At 50.8% G+C, this 18,719-nt stretch overlaps 1 pseudogene; it reads left to right on the top strand.

Annotated features, from left to right (window-relative positions):
* Positions 1–3,712: 3,712 nt before the first annotated feature.
* Positions 3,713–18,719, top strand: part of LOC102830944 — a 41,907-nt pseudogene continuing 26,900 nt past the window's right edge.

Below are 18,719 nucleotides of genomic sequence, written 5' to 3' on the forward strand. Positions count from 1 at the left end.
TAAGCCACTCCCTTTTCTGAGCTGCTTTTGCTCAAAGTGTGTTTTCTTCAAGTCACCTCCATTGCCATGCTGTGCAGCCCTGGGATACATGTGCACCTCTCTGATCCTCAATTCCCTCTACTGTAATTTTAGGAAAAGAAGCGCCCGGGCTGGTACTAGGCTGTCTGGAGCGGAGACTTAGAGAGTCCAGGCTGGTTTTTGTACGGGTTTGAGCGCTCAAAGAGTATCATCCCACTGTTTTGGGGCAGAGCTTGGGGGAGGGGATGCTGCACCTAGGAGATTGGAGCCCATCTGCCGGGTACATGACTGCGGCTGGTGCGCCTGGACAGCCGGTCCCTGATCCGTTCTGGATAACGGGGCCTCTGATGCCTGCTGAAACATGGGAGTAGGGTGGGGTGGGCTGGGTGGAAGGGCTATAGGAAGGTGTCAGAGAGCCTACAGCCTACAGGCCACTGTTTCCGTGGGTGTTTTGGTTGGTTCCCCCCCCCCCCAGTGCCCAGTTGAAGGCTGGAGATTGTGCTCTGGGAGCGGATGATGTCTCACTGCGGACGGTTTTGCGGGTTTTGCACTGGGACGTGGCCTGCAAGTCCTGTCTGAGAAGCTGGCTGTTCTGAGTTGGTGCGCTCTCTCCAAGAGTGACCCCTCAGCGTGGACACCCTGAGCAAGGGTTTCTGGCACTCCTGGCACCAGGACCCAAGAGTTCTGGTCGCCTTTGGCCACTAGACAGAAATCTGGAGAGAGCAGGGTGTCCTCCCCTTCTCCCCTCCCTCCCCTTTTCTGTGAAAAGACACTCCCAGGTCATCTCCATCCTTCATCACTTATCTCTGTCCACTTCTGTCCTTCCTTACACCACCGCCTCTCCACTCCAGGGCCAGCTGTGGGTATCTGTCACTCCTACCATGGAGCCACTTTAGAAAGCTCCCCCAAACGATCCTAAAAGCAGTCCAGAGAGAGAGCTTCTCCACTGGCCTGGAACTGCCTTTGGCTAGTACTGTGCCTAGTCATCTCTATGTTCCCAGTATCTGCTTCAGGGCTGGTAGACTAAGATGCCCCTACAAACGTTGTGTGTGTGTGTGTGTGTGTGTGTGTCGACAACTAGGATAAATCCCAAGAGCACCGCTCTCGGTGGGCAGCATAGTACATACCTCTCCACACTTCATTTCCTTTTCATGAGCTGCTTCTTTTGGAATAATTTTATACAATGTCCATTTCTACAGAAATTTTATCGCTGGTTTACTCCTTTATCCCTCATCCCAATTTCTTTAGCCCCTCCCCTACTCCACTCCATCTCAATTCCCTGCTTTTGTTTATTACATCTATGAAACAGTATCGTATATGTGTTCTTGCTTTCATCTTAAAAAATACTTTCAGATCTAGTGATACTGACGGAGGTCCTGGCTGGTACAAATGATCATCCTGTTTGGCTGTTAACTGAAAGGTTGGTGGTTTGGGTCCACTCAGAGGCGTGTTGTTGTTAGGTGTCATCGTGTCGGTACTGACTCATAGCGACCTTATGCACAGCAGAACGAAACACTGCCCGATCCTAGGCCAACCTCACTATTGTTGCCACACTTGAGTCCATCAATGCCGCCACTTGGCCAATCCATCTCATTGGAGGTCTTCCTCCTTTTTCTCTGACCCTCCACCTTCTCTTCCTTTCATCCTGAGCAGGCTTTTCTCCCGCAGGCTTTACTCCATTCATATCATCACGGTCAGCTCTACTTTGAGGAGGCAGCTCTTCCCCAGTCATATTTTGAGTGCCTTCCAACCTGAGTGGCTCATTTTCCAGCACTAGATCTTGACAGTGTTTCTCTGATATTCATAAAGTTTTCAGTGACTAAAGATTTGGAAGTAGTTGTCAATCCTTCTTCCTAGTTTGTCTGCCTCTGGAATCCTATGAGGCAGTTCTACAAAAATGTAGCAACAATGTAGCAACCACACATTGACATATGCACCTTGTATGTTTCAGTTGTGCTGGCTGTATCCTAAATGTCCTCAGGACTCAGTGATACAAAGCAGCTACTATTACATTAACAGATTCTGTGGATACTGGATCGCCTCCACTCCGTGGTGTCTGGGGGCCTCAAGTGGAAGACAGACTTGGAGGCTGGGAACTGGATTCCTCAAAGCCTCACTCATTTATCTATCTGGTGGGGTGGATGGTGCTTGACTGTCAGCTGAGGAATTCCTGGCCTAGGCCTCTCCAGGTGGCCTGCGCTTCCTCACAACATGGTCATCCAGGAAAGGCATCTGGAGAGAGATCCAGGAGGATCCCAGTCTGGAAACCTGGTAGCATAGCTCTGCCCCACTGTTGATGGAAGTAGTCAGAGCCCATAATTTGAGGGGAAGAGACCTGCACCCATCTCCCAGTTGAGAGAAAGTTGAAGTGTCTTTGTCTGAAGTTTTTGGAGCATGGGGAATCCTATTGTGGTCATTTACATGCAAGGTCTTGGGTCACAGGATGGCTACCTTTCTCGCCTTTGTGGGTTTCTGGGTTGCTCCCAACTCTCTGGTATTGTGAAGAATGCTGGAATGCATGGACACACCTGTCCTTTTAAGGGACTGTTGGGACATCTCCCTAGGGTGGATGGAACAGGCACAAGTGTATGCACACTCAACTGCACACGTCAGAACACAGGTCTTTAGAAAGACTTCCTCTGTTCCCGTTGACTTCTATTGCCTGGTGTTTTTTGCCAGTGTTCAGTTCTGTCTGGCTTTTCCATGTTCAACCCTTGGAAAGGGAAATCTGGTCATTTGAAGTCATCGTCTTCTGGTGGTACGTAGACTGCTGTAGGAACTGTCTGACCAAAGGCAGGTGGATGACAAGAAGGAGGGATGATGGCTGGAGTCAGGCCAAGGAGGCCCTTGCAGCCAAAGTGAAAGATTAAGGGTCTTAATTTGGAAAGCACTGGGGAGCCATTGAAGGTTGTGGAGCTGGGGAAGTGATGTGATTAAAACTGGGTCTTGCCAAGAGTCATCTGACAGTAACAGCAAGAGATAGGATGCCCAAAGGGAAGCTTCTAAAGTGATCCCACCGTGTGGGGGGGAGGTGGATTTGTGGATGTCTGAGAGGGGAGGGGACCTAAGGCAGAGAAGTGTTGTGCCTTATATCTTGGTCCCTCCAGAAGGGCAGTGACCTTGCAGTGAGCTTTGTCTCAGGTATTTATGGGGGGGGGGGCAGGGATGCTGAAAGTGGCTTTTGAGTGAAGACTCTCTGCCCCTATCCCAGGGCTCACAGGCCTCTCTGTACCTTTTCCTAGGCTTGGCAAAGGTCACAGATGCCCACCGTCCTTGAAGCTGTCCAGGATGTCACATGACACGCAGCTCCTGCCCGCTGTGGTCCTGAGCAAGTGTGCCTCACCCCCATTCCCGCCGCCTCGTGTCTTCCACTGACCCATAGGGACAGCCAACCCAGGGCCAGGGGCTGACAAGCCCTTAGCAGATATTTAAAAAGTTTGCTTTGAAAAAGATCAAATGTCTCAAAATGATTTGGGCTGCCTTGAGGGGGGTGACTGGAGCGTCTTCCTTCCTGTAGTCTTCTCACTTTCAACATCCGAAGAAGGGGGCCCAGACTCCGGAGGGAAGAGGGGGAGAGGAGGGGAGGCGAGAGTGGGAGGAGGGAGAGGCGGGGCGAGGTAAACGAAGGAAGAAGGAGGGGCAGGGGGAGGAAGGGAAGGGGGGGAAGAAGGGATGGGGTTGTGAGAGGCCCGAGATGACCGGATGTCCCCCGCACAGTCGCGGGCAGGGTTCACTTCCCCCCACCCCAGTGGTGACCCAACCCCCGGCCTCACCGGGGCCCCTCACTCCTCGGAGCAGCGGTGTCTGTGGGCTGGGGTTCCGCCGATCGAGGTCGTCCTGCCTGCCAGGGGAAGACCCTTTTGGCAAATCCACAGACACCAGGGAGCGTTTGCGGAGGCCTCCTCCCCACCACCCCCCCACAACCGTCTCCTGGCACCAAGGGGGTGCCGATGAAAGGTCGTGAGTTCCGAATGTGAACCAGTCTTCCCTCCACCCTGAAACCATTTCTCTCACCCTCTGCTCACCCGCCGCCCCAGATCGGGTTCAGGGTAAACCCGATCCATCAGTCTACCCAACTGCTCCGCAGGTAGATTGGGAACAGTTACAATCTTCACGAGCCCCCCACTGTTGCAAAGTGGGCTGCCAAGTCCTCTTGGAGACAGATAATCACCCCAGGAAACCGCAGGCCTGGAGCTGGGAGCTCATGGGTGGAGACTCAGCGCCGACTTTCCTAGTCTCCAGACGCCACCTCTTCCTCCGTACACCAGAGGTGAAGGGGCGCTCCCTCTGCTGGTGGGTGTGAGGGAACCCTGCGCGGGAGGGGGGGGGGGCGAACTTCCGGATTCTTCTAGGGCGACGATTGTTGTAGCGCTGCCATTGATGTCCACAAGTGACCCTAGGCAGCTCAGTTTTGGGAGACCCGCGTCGGGTATGGACGTCTGTCTGTCAGCATGAAGCTGCGCAAAGCTGTGGTCACTTTAAGATTAGGTGTGTGTGTGCAGGAGGTCTGGTTTTAATACCAGAACACCTTGTGGTGTGGGCAGATTCCTGCTAGAAGTTATCCAAACCATTGGAGACCTCTGGCAGCTCATGCTGGCCGTGATCTTGATTGGAAATAACTTGGGGGTGGAGAGCGAGGCCAGAACAAAGGCCCGGGGCCGCTCGCTCCTGCTAGAGAGCCTTCTGTCTTGGGGCAGGGCGGGGCGCCCACTGGGGTTGCCCCGTTTGGCACCGGATTCTGGTTGGGCCTGTTGAGCTGCCTCTCCTGCATGCAGAGCACTCTGTGGGGTGACATCAGGAGGGAGGGCCTTCAGCTCCTCGCCTTTTCCATGGAGGGAAGTGAAGTGTTTCAGCAGACTTCCAGCGGCCCCTTCTCCTCCCAAGCCCTGACCATAGGCTGCCCTGGGCTGGGCGTTCACACACGTGATTGTGTTTCATGCTCTAAACCCCACAAAGCCCCATGGGAAGTGATGATGCCAGGTGTTTGTAAGAATGGGATGTTGGGGACAACCTGAATGAGCAGCCACAGGGAGCTGGCCCCATGCTGCCTTCTTCAGCTGGGAGGGAGGGGAAGGGGTGTCCTGAAATGGAGCCACCCGGGTACCAGGGCCCTCACAAGGCACATGCACCCATTGATGGGTGGATGCCCCTATCTCTGGGAGACACCTGGGAGAGAGCTGGGGGGCCTGAGACAGCAGGGAGGGACAGCTAAGTGTCTTCACTGTTAGCTTAGTGTGTGTGCTCAGCATGAGACCCGTTCATTAATGACAAAATGAAGGTTCTCAAAGCAATATTCTGGTGTGGCGCTGTAGGGTAATGCACCAGACTGCAAAGCCGTTTGAACTGCAAGGTCAGTGGTTCAAGCTCACCAGAAGCTCCTCGGAAACCCTATACAAGGTTGCTATGGGTCAGAACTGACTCGAGGGCACTAAACAACAACAACAACAACAACAACAACAACAACGAAGCAATATTCTGGGAGAAAGGTATCATTAAGGTTATTTATCAGAACAGAACATGGCAACACTGAACGGTTTAAAATCAGGAAAGATGTGCAACTGGGTTGTTCTCTTTCACCATACTGATTCAACCTACATGCTCAGCAAATAATCCGAGAAACTGGGTTCTGTGAAGAAAACCGTGGCATCAGGAGGAAGACTCATTAACAACCTGTGATATGCAGATGATACAACCTTGCTTGCTGAAATACTTTGTTGTTGTTTATTGTTAAGTGCCGTCGAGTCAGTTCCGACCCATAGCGACCCTGTATAGGGTTTCTGGGGAGCAGCTGGTGAGCTTGAACCACCGACCTTGCAGTTCAAACGGCTTTGCAGTCTGGCATACTAACCCACAATGCCACACCAGTTCAAGAGAATTTAAAATACTTACTGATGAAGATCAAAGACCACAGCCTTCGGTATGGATTGCATCTCAATGCAAAAAAACAAAAATCCTCACCACTGGACCAATAAACAACATTCTTATCAACGGACTGAAGTTGTCAAGGACTTCATTCTTCTTGGATCAACTATCAACACTCATGGAAGCAGCAGTCAAGAAATCAAACTATGTATTGCTTTAGGCAAATGTGCTGCACAGGAACTTTTTAAAGTGTTGAAGAGCAAAGATGTCAGCTTGAGGACTAAGGTGCACTTGACCCCAGCTATGGTACTTTCAACAACCTCATATACATGCAAAAGCTAGACGGTAAATAAGGAAGACCGTAGAAGAATTGATGTGTGTGAGTTATGGTGTTGGAGGAGAATATTGAAAGTGCCATGGGCTGCCAAAAGAACCAACAGATCTGTGTTGGAAGAAATAAAAATGAAATGCAGATAGGTCACTTGTGATACAATAGTGAATAATTGTTATCAGGACTGATTGTGAGGGTTGGAAATGTAAAGGTAGATGTTTTATAAAAAGGAGAGGAGTGATTAACTTTTCAGTCTAGGAGCGGAGGTCCCTAGGACCATCAATGGAGAAGAGCCGAGAGCAGGACCCTACCCAGAGAAGCAGTGACGCCAGAGATGGAGGCAGAGATGATGACGTGGAGAGATGGAGCGGCTGGAGACTTTAGATCCAGAGAGGGAGAGGGGCTGTGGCTTGTAGGGTATACCCTTTGCTTGGTTGATGATGCATGGAAGGGATTGTAACCATGACAATTATATGATATACGATAGAATGAATGTAAAACTAATGTTCTCCCATGTAAACTATCCCATAATTCACAAAAAACACTAAACAACAACAACAACAACAACAACAAAGAAATACAGCCAGAGTGCTCCTTGGAGGCCAGGATGGCCGAACTTCGTCTCTCATACTTCGGACATATTGTCAGGAGGGGCCAGTCACTGGAGAAGGATATCATGTTTGGTAAAGTGGAGGGTCAGAGAAAAAGAGGAAGACCCTCAGCGAGATGGATTGGCAAAATGGCAGTGTCCATGGGCTCAAGTGTGGCAACAATTGTGATGTTAGCCCAGGACCGGGCAGTGTTTCGTTCTGTTGTGCAGTGGTACTATGAGTCGGTACTGACTTGATGGCACCTAACAACACCTTCAGTATGGATTGCATCTCAATGTCAGGAAAACAAAATTCCTCACCACTGGACCAATAAACAACATTCTTATCAATGGAGAAAAGATTGAAGTTGTCAAGGACCTCATTCTTCTTGGATCAACTATCAACATTCGTGGAAGCAGCAGTCAAGAGATCAGACGACGTATTGCACTGGGCAAATCTGCTGCACAGGAACTTTTTAAAGTATTGAAGAACAGAGATGTCAGCTTGAGGACTAAGGTGCGCCTGACCCATGCCATTGTGTTTTCAATAGCCTCATATGGATGCAAAAGCTGGACAGTGAATAAGGAGGATCGTAGAAGAATTGATGCCTTTGAGTTGTGGTGTTGGAGGAGAATACTGAAAGTGCCATGGACTGCCAAAAGAACCAATAGATCTGTTTTGGAAGAAGTGCAGCCAGAGTGCTCCTTGGAGGCCAGGATGGCTAAGCTTCGTCTGTCATACTTTGGGCATATTGTCAGGAGAAAACAGTCGCTGGAGAAGGATATCATGCTGGGTAAGATGGAGGGTCAGAGAAAAAGAGGAAGACCCCCAACGAGATGGGTTGGTCAGGTGGCATCATTGATGGCATCAAGTGTGGCAGTGGTGGTGAGGTTGGCCCAGGATTGGACATTGTTTCGTTCTGCTGTGCATGGGGTTGCTGTGAGTCGGTTCCGACTTGATGGCACCTGACAACGACAACAACAACAACAACATCAGGGATGAACGCTGGAGGGTACGCTGAGCTAGGTATGAGAGTCCGAGGGTGGTTGGAATCTGGATGTCTAGAGGGACTCCAGGCCCCCGGGCTCAGATGTACAGTGAGTGGTGGGCAGAGGGACTGCTGTGGAGTCAGGAGCCATCTAAGGGGCTGACCGTCTGACTGAGCACACTATGGTGGACACAGGGTCGGCGGTTCAAACCCACCAGCGGCTCCCTGGGAACCCTGTGGTGGTGGTGGTAGTAGTGATATGTCATGGAGTCGGTTCTGACTCATAGCGACCCTGCATAGAGTTTCTGAGGCTGTAAATCTTTACAGGAACAGGAAGCCCCATCTTTCTCCTGCGGAGCCACCGGTAGTTTCAAACTGCTGACTTTGAGGTGAGCAGCCCGTCTTGTAACCACTAAGCTACTGGAGCTCTACAGGGTTGCTATGCATTGCAACTGACTCAACACACTGAACACCAACAACAATTTTGTGTCTAATTCTGGTAACATTTGCACTCTTAGGACCCAGGAGGATGAAATGAAACAACTTCTTAGACCTGAATTGTCTGGACTGTGTCCACACTTCACCTGACTTCGCAGGGCTTGTCCATGTGTATCTTTAGATGTGAGGGCAGTGGAGGTATTTATCCAAGGATGCTTTAGTTTAAGGCTTTATGTGAAGAGTCAAGGTCTTTCTGGGCGCCTGTCCTGTCCCAAGGACGCCACCTGCAGGAGGTTTGTGGAACTGACTTGAAATAGCTACACCTCAGGGCAGAGATAGGACATCTTGCATTTTCCTCTTCAAATTCCCTGGTACCCAAGCCCCATGCTATTTCTGAAGTGAGCATGTTGGTATAAAACAAAGTCTGGCATCTGCTTGGGGGCCTGCCATGAGGTAAAACTGAAGTGGGGTTAAAAATGCTTCTTGCCCCCTCTCCAATCGTAACCAAGGTTTTTGGACTGTGTGGGAGGGAGTTTCTCCACTCACAGTCTGTTCCCCTGAGCCTGTGGGACCGCAGACAGAAAGCGGCAGCCCCGTCAGGTAAACGCTAAAACCAAGAAACAAGACCACTGCTATTGCATCGTCTGCGACACATGGGGACGCTGTGCCTTCCGGAATAAAATTGCTGCACAGGGTTTTCTTGGCTGTCACCTTTGGGAGGAGCCCTGGTGGCTCTGTAGGTTAAGTGTTGGGCAGCAGTTCAAACCCACCATCCATTCCGAGGAACAAAAGTGAGGCTGTCTGCTCCCACAAAGATATACAGTTTGGGAACCCCTAGATAGGACCCCTATGAGATGGAATTGATTTGATAGCAGTAGGTTTGGTTTTGGGGATTCATCTTTACAGAGGAGTCCCTGGGTAGCACAGACAGTTAAGCACTTGACTGCTAGCCCAAAGGTTGGCAGTTCAAAGGTACTGAGAGGCACCTTAGAAGACAGACAGGGGTGGTGATCTGCCTCCGGAAGGTCACAGCCTTGGAAACCCTCTGCACACACTGATTGCCTTGAGCCAGAAGAATGTCAAGAGCCATTGAAACTATGGAAGCACAGAGCCACGCCTTTCTTCTGAGGTGCCACTGGGGTGAATTTGAATCACCAGCCTTTAGGTTACTAGCTGATTGCAAACTGCTTGCACCACCCAGGGACCAGATAGGTAAACAGCACACCGAAACCCAGAGCCCTCGGGTCAATTCCGACTCTTAGGACAGAACAGAACAGCCCCTAGGGGTTCCAAGGCTGTAACCTTTATGGGAGCAGACTGCCACAGCTGTTTCCTGAAGAGGGGCTGACCTCTCAGTTCCTAGCTGAGTGCTTAAGCACTGTGCCACTTTCGAGATACCCAGCAGGGGGTAATACTGTTGTCTGTGCCATTTCTCATGGTTCACACAGCCCTCTCCAGCCCCAGCGCTCCGTCAGCCTCACAACGAGGCTGCTTTATCTCCGGATTGAATTGTGTCCCCCGAATACGTGCTGACTTCCTGGTCCCTGCACCTATGTAGAGGAACACTGGTGGTACTATAGGATAAGCACTGGACTGCTAACTATAAAATTGACATTTCTAATCCACCGGCTGCTCCTTGGGAGGAAGATGAGGATTTTTGCTCCCAGCATCAATTTGTTGTTGTTAAGTGCCGTCGGGTTTGTTCCGATTCATAGCAACCCTGTACAGGGTTTCCAAGGAGTGAGAGGTGGGTTTGAACTACCTTTCTGTTAGCAGTCCAGGACCCCCTCACGAATCCTATTCAGGGTAGTTATAAGTCAACTTCAATCCAATGGCAGTGGGTGTTTTGTTTTTTTGTTTTTTGTACCTGTCAACACTCATGGAAGCAGCAGCCAAGAAATCAAGTAATATACTGCATTAGGCATATCTGCCGCACAAGACCTTTTTAAAGTGTTGAAGAGCAAAGATGTCAGTTTGAGGACTAAGGTGCGCCTGACCCAAGCCATGGTATTTTCAATAACCTCATATGCATGAGAAAGCTGGGCAGTAGAAGATCTTTGTTTGAATTACAAGCTTGGTGGTTCGAGCTCACCAGTTGCTCTTTGGAAACCCTATGCAGGGTCGCTGTGGGTCGGAACCAACTCGACGGCACTTAACAACAACAACCGTAGAAGAATTTATGCATTTGAGTTAAGGTGTTGGAGAAGAATAGTAAAAGTTCCATGGGAGAACTAACTAAGCTGTTTTAGAAAAAGTACAGCCAGAATGCTCCTTAGAATCCAGAATAGTGAGACTTCGTCTCTCATGCTTTGGTCATGTTATCAGGAGAGTCCAGTCCCTAGAGAAGGAAGGACATCATGCTTAGTAACATGGAAGGTCAGTGAAAAAGAGGAAGACTCCCAATAAAATGAATTGGCACAGTGGCAGCCGCAATGGGCTCAAGCGTAAGTGATTGTGAGGATGGAGCAGGACCGGATGGTGTTTCGTTGTGTTGTGCACACAGTCCCCCTGAGTCAGAACTGACTTGACAGCACCTAACAACAACAACAATGGATAAAGATCCTTGGTGGGGCTGTGGATTGGGCGACAATAAAACCCACCAATCACTTCGCAGGAGTTAAATGAGGCTGTCTGCTTGCGCAAGATTTACAGTCTTGGAACCCCTATATAGGGTCACTATGAGTCAAAATTAACTTGGCAGTGGGCTTTGGCTGATTATCTTTATATGTGACTCTGTTTGGAAATAAGGTTTCTTTTCTTGTGTTAATGAGGCCATAGCAGTATCAGGTGGGTCCAAAACCACATCACTCCAGAGTAATTCTGAGAGCAGAAAAGACCCGCCTACAAGCAGAGAAACACCAGAGATCGGCAGCAGACATGAAGCTGGAAATCAACACGAGGCCCTGATTTGCAATTTTAGCCTCCTGAACTTCCAGAGCAAACAAGCTCCTGCTCTTTGAAGCCCCCACATGTGGTATTTCTGCTACAGCAAACCCACGTGACAAAGACAATCCTTATCCCACAGTGAACTAAGATACTGACCTCAGAGCAGGGCGGTGGCTTCATTTATTCATTCACTGTTTCCTCCAACAATCTCCAGGTCCCAGGTCCTGCTCTGGGCACACCCTGTGTGGAGTCTGGGGGTCTGGGGGAGGCCGGCTGAACCCTCTCCGTCTTCATTGCCCCATGACACCTAACAGTGGCTTGCTTGGGGTGTGGGGATGTGAGGGGACCTGCTCACCCTGATGTGTGGTTCCTCACAGTGGTGGGTGAGAGGGTCTCCAGCCCAGAGGAACTTAAGCTCAGCCCAGCAGCCAAGCCACGGCATCTCTCTGCTTGTAATTCATACAGAAGACCACCAGAGGGCAGTGCTCCGTGTGGCTTCCCCATTGATGTAGCGAGGCTTCAGATTCACAGCGTCACTATAGAACAGATTGGAACTGCCCCATCGGGTTTCCAAGGCTGTAAATCTTTACAGAAGCAGTGGTGACTGGTGGGTTCAAACCACCGGTCTCTTGGGTTAGTAGCTGAACACTGAACCCACTTGCCACCTGGGTCCCTCGGAGTCTCAGTGGATATCCAACATGGAAGTGGATTTCCTTTCCCCAGAATCCACCCTTTAGGAAAAGAAACACAAGTAAACATTAGAGGCCAACATGGTTCTCCAGAAAAGAAAAAAAACAAAACAGCAGTGATGGCCAAGTTGATTGTGACACGTGTCCAACCTCTAGGACAGAGAAGAATTGGACTTCATTGGGTTTTCAATGGCTGATTGTTTGGAAAGTGATCTCCAGGGCTTTCTTCCAAGGTGCCTTTTGGTGGTAGACTCGAATCTATAACCATTTGCAGCCAGGGCCCTTCCTATTTAGCCAGGAGTTGTTTGCTGGGTCTCTGGAGCACCCGTTTCCTGAACCCTACTCTCCCCCTCCCCCACTACATGAGAAGGGTAGTGTCTCTCCTTGGAATGAGTGCTGAGAAGCAGCCAAATCTGCTAAGGACAAAGGCACAGGGGCCAAGAGGTTTGACTCTAACAGGAGCTTCCACAGGTGGGTTAGGGCAGGGTGGACCGACTCCAATTTGAAGATACAAACTCAAGGACTTGGCATCCCATAGGCATGGAAGTCATGTAGAAAAGGAGCCAGAGCTCCCTGGGATCTGACTCGGGCTGGGTGGGGCTGCCCACTGGGGGAGGAGCCTGTCTGGGAAGTCTGTGGCTAGTCCAGCTTGGGGGTGGGGCGGGGGGAGGGATGGGGGGTGGCCACCTCACTCTCTGAAACACCCCTCCTGCCACCTTGTCACACATGGGGTCTGTGGTAGCAGAGAAATTCTGGAACCCAAAATACCAACAGCTGCCGGTTCTCTCCCCTTGGCTGCCCCAGCGTACATCTGGTCACATGTGACCACAGGGGTACCCACGCAAGTGGGCTCTGAGGGGAGGGTGCTATAGCCTCTGAGCCTCAGCTTCCTCCACTGAAAAACAGACAATAGCAGGACAGAGCTAGTCAAGTCAGGAGGGGGACACATGTCAGCACTATGACCACCCCACCCCTCTCCTCTAGGTTACTGCAGGATCCTGGGGCCCAGTGAGGCTGCAAGCCCTCTCCCCACTTCCCTCCTCCCGGCGTCTGTGGAGAGGTTTGATTTCCTAGGCTTCCCCAAACCCAAGGAGAACAAAAGTTCTCTGAAGGAACCTAGGGAGCAGAGACAAGGTTGGGGACAACAACGGACCACCAGGCTCCCCACCTCATACACTGGACCCCCACCCCTTCCAGAGCTTTCCCTAATCATCATCTGAAGCAAAAACAAAACCAAGTCCTTCTCCAGAAGAAGTTGGGGAGTGTGTGCCTGGTCTCAGCTCTCACACCATTCCCCGGGGAAAGGATGGGACAGTCCCTGAATGGGGTCACCACCACTGTGTGGTCACTCCAACTCACAGTGGAGGGACACAGACTCCTGCAGTCATGGCCCCTTGGGACCAAATCTGGAGGGGTGGGGCAGGTCCTGCGCCCACATGGCCTTCCCTTTGTAATCCCAGGCCCTTGTGCTCTAAAATGTAGGGAAACTCACAGGAATAAACCAAACAGGGCAGCCCACAGCCACGCCTGTTGTTTGTATATCTTGGTTGTGGTTGGGATTCGGTTTGAGTTTTCCAGGTGAGGCCATTGTTGGCCTAGTGCCCACCTCCTCTCTGCTAGCCCAGACATTATGGGGACAGTGGGCCGAGGGTGGGGTGTGGCCTCCAAGAATCTGGTGAGCGCCCCCACCACCACCACCCAATCCTGGTCTGGGCTTCCTTCGGGACCTGATAGTCAAGCGCTCTGAGGGGCTTGCTAGGTCAGGAGGACTGGGTGGGAGACTTGGGATCAGGAAGTACCCCTGGAGACATGGGCCGGGCCCCACTCCCCTACCACCAGGAAAGTTGGGGCCAGGGCTAGCCTGACTGGCAGGTGTGGGCACTTGTCGGTCGTATTGAATGTGTGGAAAGAGTCGTAGAACACCCACTGGCCTCTGAGAGGCCTCATGGGACTCCTTTGATCCTGGACACCGACCCCACTGTTCCTGGCCAGGCAGGTCTCAAATCCCTCCCTCGACCAGTGATCGGCCTCCAGCGTCCACTGGTGTTAACAACCACCGCAGCCTCCTTTGCGGGGAAACAGACTTAACTGAGGGGAAGGAGACTGTGGACAACGAAGGCCTCAGTCTTCCCACCCTTGAAATAGGCCTAGGTCATTCCCCCCCACCCAACCATTTAGCAATGGGACTGAGCAGAGCAGGGGAGTGCGGTGGACCCCCCTTCCCAGGTTCTAGGCTGGGAAAGGGGAGCCCTGACTCCCCAGCCACCCTGGATCCGGGCTTGGGAGCCTGGCTGGGCCTGCCCACCTGTGCGCTTTTATCTAAAGGACAAAGTCCAGGTCCACAGTCACCTTACCATTGTCGCCCGATGTCCCTGCGTGTCCCCTGGCTATAAACTCTCACACGATGCCTCAGCTCCCACCCAGTGGGCTTGAAGCTCACGGGGCTGTGCCCACCCACCCCGCCCCCCACACCTCGTGGGGTCTTACTGTGCCCATGCCCCCTCCTTTGCCTCCTAGGGACCCTAGGGACAAGTAGCACCTGGGGCCACAAGCAGACTACATCCCCCGACCCCACAGGCTGCGTATGGGGAGGGCTCTGACTGACCCCTAAAGCTGGGAGGTGCCAGGACTCCTGGGTCCACCGCTGCTTTTCTTGGTTTAACCTTCCCTAGGCCTGGTGACTCAGTGTGCCACTGAGAGCTACAGGGTGGAGAAAGGGGGCTGCAGGCCAGTCCCTGCCCCCAGTGTTCCCCCGTTCTTCCTGGGAGACCCAGGGGCCAGGGTCCGGGCCTGGTGGTGCTCCCGTGAACGGAGGTTCCCTGCCCACGTGCTGTCCTCCAGGCCTGGTGGCAGCTGGAGTGGTGATGCAGTGGCTCAAGCGCAGTTCTAACCCACCAGAAGTTTGAATGCAAAGGAGAAAGCTGTGGTCGTCTGCTTCTGTAACAATTTACAGTCTTGGAAACCCTATGGGCGTTTGGTTCTACTCTGTGAGTCATAGCGACCCTGTATAGGGTTTCTGAGGAGTGGTTCAAACCAACCTTGCGGTCCAGTGCTTACCCTACAGCGCCATCCCAGGACTGCTTTAAATGCTGTCTTTCCATGTTTAAAAATGAGAACCAAACCCTAATGTCACTTCAGACTACACTACAGCGTTCTGGGTGGGGTCCCCGGAGTTCAGAGCTTTACCAACCTCACTCTGGAAACACCTATTTCTTTTCCTGCCAACCAACCTGCCTCATGAGGAACAAAGGCCCTGGCTCCAGCCTTGGAGCCCTCTCCCAGCAGTGAGCTGGGTGGGATCCAACCCCAGCTCTGTGGGAGATTTGGGGAGGCCCTGCCTGGCTTTTCTGTAACTCAGGTCTTGGTCAAGGTGGCAGTGGGAAGGGCAGAACACCAGATGGACTTGCATTGTTCTGAGATAATCCTGAGCCCCCTTGACCGGGACTGGATTGGGCACAACATGGTGGAGGGAATGTAGGAACAAGGTGCTGAGACAGTCTGGGTTTGTGGGAAAGGAGTATGTTAGGTGTACCTAGGGGGTCCTGGTGTGGTGCTGTAGGATAAGCACAAGATGGGAGGTTCAAACCCACCAGCCACTCCTGGGAAACCCCATATAGGGTGACTATGACTCAGAACCAACTCTTAACACTTAACAACACAACAATGTTGAGTCAGGGACCTTCCTGGAGTCCTGTCTTCTCACTCCCCCTGAACTTGGAGCCTCTGCTCATTCTGAGTCCCTACTGGCAGCTGACCCTGACCAGCTCCCTGGGTCCCAGTGGGGCGCCAGCACCTTGGACAGATCCGTCTGCCCTGGTGTCCCTGCTACTTCCACCTCCTTGGAGAGATGAGTGTCCTGACCTTCATTATAAGCTGCCCTTCTGATGGGTGGGACGAGGGGGTATGCCAAAGAGGGGCTACAACATCCTTTGTTTCTCTGTGAGAGCTTACAGCCAGCACTGCTGTCCTCTGAAAGTGCTCAAGGCCAGGCAGCAACTGGGAGAGAGAAGGCTAGAATCCAGCATACGCACTATGCTCTGTGGCCTGGGCACAGACAATGATGCTTCTAAACAAGCAGAGCGTGGCCTAGCCCTGGAGACCTGAGCCCAAACATCTGTCCTTCAAGCTTTGATTGAGTTTTTTCCCAGAGTGTCCGTGCTAGGCAGAGTGGTGTTTAACAAAGGGCAGCTCTTCATATGGATGCGAAAGCTGGACAGTGAATAAGGAAGACCGCAGAAGAATTGATGCCTTTGAGTTGTGGTGTTGGAGGAGAATACTGAAAGTGCCATGGACTGCCAAAAGAACCAACAGATCTGTGTTGGAAGAAGTGCAGCCAGAGTGCTCCTTGGAGGCCAAGATGGCTAAACTTCATCTCTCATACTTCAGACATATTGTCAGGAGGGACAAGTCGTTGAAGAAGGATATCATGTTTGGTAAAGTGGAGGGTTGGAGAAAAAGAGGAAGACCCCCAGCAAGGTGGATTGGCAAAGTGGCAGCATCGATGGGCTCAAGCGTGACAACCATTGTGAGGTTGGCCCAGGATTGGACAGTGTTTTGTTCTGTTGTGCGTAGGATCGTTATGAGTCGGTACCGACTTGATGGCACCTAACAATAGCAATAAGCTATGTTAAAAGAAAGAAAGTCCAGGAAAAACAAAGCAATATGACCCCCAACTCAATGTGCTGGAAAAGCAGGTTGAAGCCGACTTGGCAGCCCTCCAGGACCAAGAGAACCCATGTATGGCCATTCCTTAGGATGGCTGTGATGTTTGAGCCCCTTACGTTATCCAACAGCATGCTCCTCTAGGGACTGGTCTGTCTTGATGATGTGTTCAAAGTCAATGTGCTGAAGTCTTGTCATCCTCACTTCTAAGGAACATTCTGGTTGCATTTCTGCTTTGACTACGCGCCTTCCTTAAAGCTTTTGAGGCAGCAGATCCCCAAGCTTTAGTTCCCAGGTGTTTCTGGATGGGTTTGAACCACCGACTTTTGGTTAGTAGTTTAGCATCCAAAGGAATTCCTTTGTTTTTCAGTGTAGAGAGATGTGCTAGGTTGTGATTGTGGGGTTGTGTCTGCGCCCTCATAAAAGAGGGACTCAAGGTTATACAGGGGATTTAGTAATGAGATCTCCCTGCACTCCGAGGCATCCCTGGACCCTTGGACCTGCTAGGCCAGGACTGCAGTCCCACCTGGAAGAACCTGAGCCTCCTCCCTTGCAGGTGAACCCTCTGCTTGCACCCACCTTCCACCTGCTCTCCAGCATTTCAGGTTGTGGTGGATGGGAGTGGGGACCCCTATTCCAGAGCAATTCAAAGGGCTGAAAGGAGCTTTATTGGTCAAAACAGAAGAACAGTGATGATGATGATGATTTTTAAACAACAAAATATTTGCCGTTTCAACTTTCTCCCACCTACAATCCAGGTACACAACCACACTCCCCACGTTTCACACCCGGCACCAGCATCCATTTCCAAGTCTTTGTTTCCCTTTCTAGCCTTCTTTTCCTTTTTTCCATTTGTGGCAAACTTTCCAATGGTTTGTCCTAATGAGAAAATCAAATGAATATTGTGTTCCTTCCAGTACATGAAAGAAGATGAAGACGAAGAAGAAAGCAATTTTGTTTTATTTTTGCTCCCTTTTCTGCTTCCTCATCACCCAAGTTAGCACATGTCTACATTTGACCCTGTGAATAATTCTTCCTTCCCTCCTCTGGTAGCGTAGTGGTTATGAGTCGGGCTGCTAACCTCAAGGTCAGAAGTTCAAAACTACCAGCAATTCTACAGGAGAAAGATGAGGCTTTCTGCTCCTGTAAAGACTTACAGCCTCGGAAACCTTATAATGGCTCACTATGAGTCGGAACCAACTCCACGGCACACCACCCTCACAGCCAGCCATCCCAGGTAACCATCACTTGTTGCTGTTGTTAAGTGCTGTAGAGTTGGTACTGACTCATACAGACCCTACACATAACTCAGCGCAATCATAGAATGTGTATTACAAAACGAAACTTTTTTCTTGACTTTTTATAGTAGTGTTTACATACAATATCTAACCTTTGTGACTGACTAATTTCATTCAGCATAGCGTCCTCCAGGTTCATTCATGTTAGGTGTTTTGCAGATTCCTCGTTACTCTTTAACGTTGCACAATATTCCATTGTGTGGGTGCCTCAAAGTTTGGTCACCCATTCCTCTGCTGATGGTCATCCAGGTTGTCTCCATGTTTTTGCTGCTGTGAACAGTGCTGAATAAACACTGCTGTTGTCATTGTTAAATTCCATTCAGCCCTTCTGGATCATAGCGAATCTGTATAGGGTTTCCAAGGAGTGGCTGGTGGGTTTGAAATTCTGATCTTACAGTTAACAGTCCAATGCTCATCCTACAGTACTACACAGTTAGCAGTCCAATGCTTATCCTACAGTACCACACCAGAACTCCACAATAAACATTTTGTTGTTGTTGTTACGTGCCATCAAGTCAGTACTGACTCATAGCAACCCTATGTATCACAATACAAAACACTGCCCATTTCATTTCCTGGGCCAACCTCACACTTATTGCCACGCTTGAGCCCATTGATGCTGCCACTGGGCCAATCCATCTCACTGGGGGTCTTCCTCTTTTTCTCTGACCCTCCACCTTGCCAAACATGATATGCTTCTCCAGTGACTGGTCCCTCCTGACAATATGTCCGAAGTATGAGAGACGAAGTTTGGCCATCCTGCCCTCCAAGGAGTACTCTGGCTATATTTCTTACAACACAGATCTGTTGGTTTTTTTGGTGGCTCATGGCACTTTTAATATTCTCCTCCAACACCATAACTCAAAGGCATCAATTCTTCTATGGTCTTCCTTATTCACTGTCCAGCTTTCACATGCATCTGAGGTTATTGAAAATACCATGGTTTGGGTCAGGTGC

The sequence above is a fragment of the Chrysochloris asiatica genome, unplaced genomic scaffold (assembly GCF_000296735.1).
Source record: "Chrysochloris asiatica unplaced genomic scaffold, ChrAsi1.0 scaffold00319, whole genome shotgun sequence".
Lineage (NCBI taxonomy): Eukaryota > Metazoa > Chordata > Mammalia > Afrosoricida > Chrysochloridae > Chrysochloris > Chrysochloris asiatica.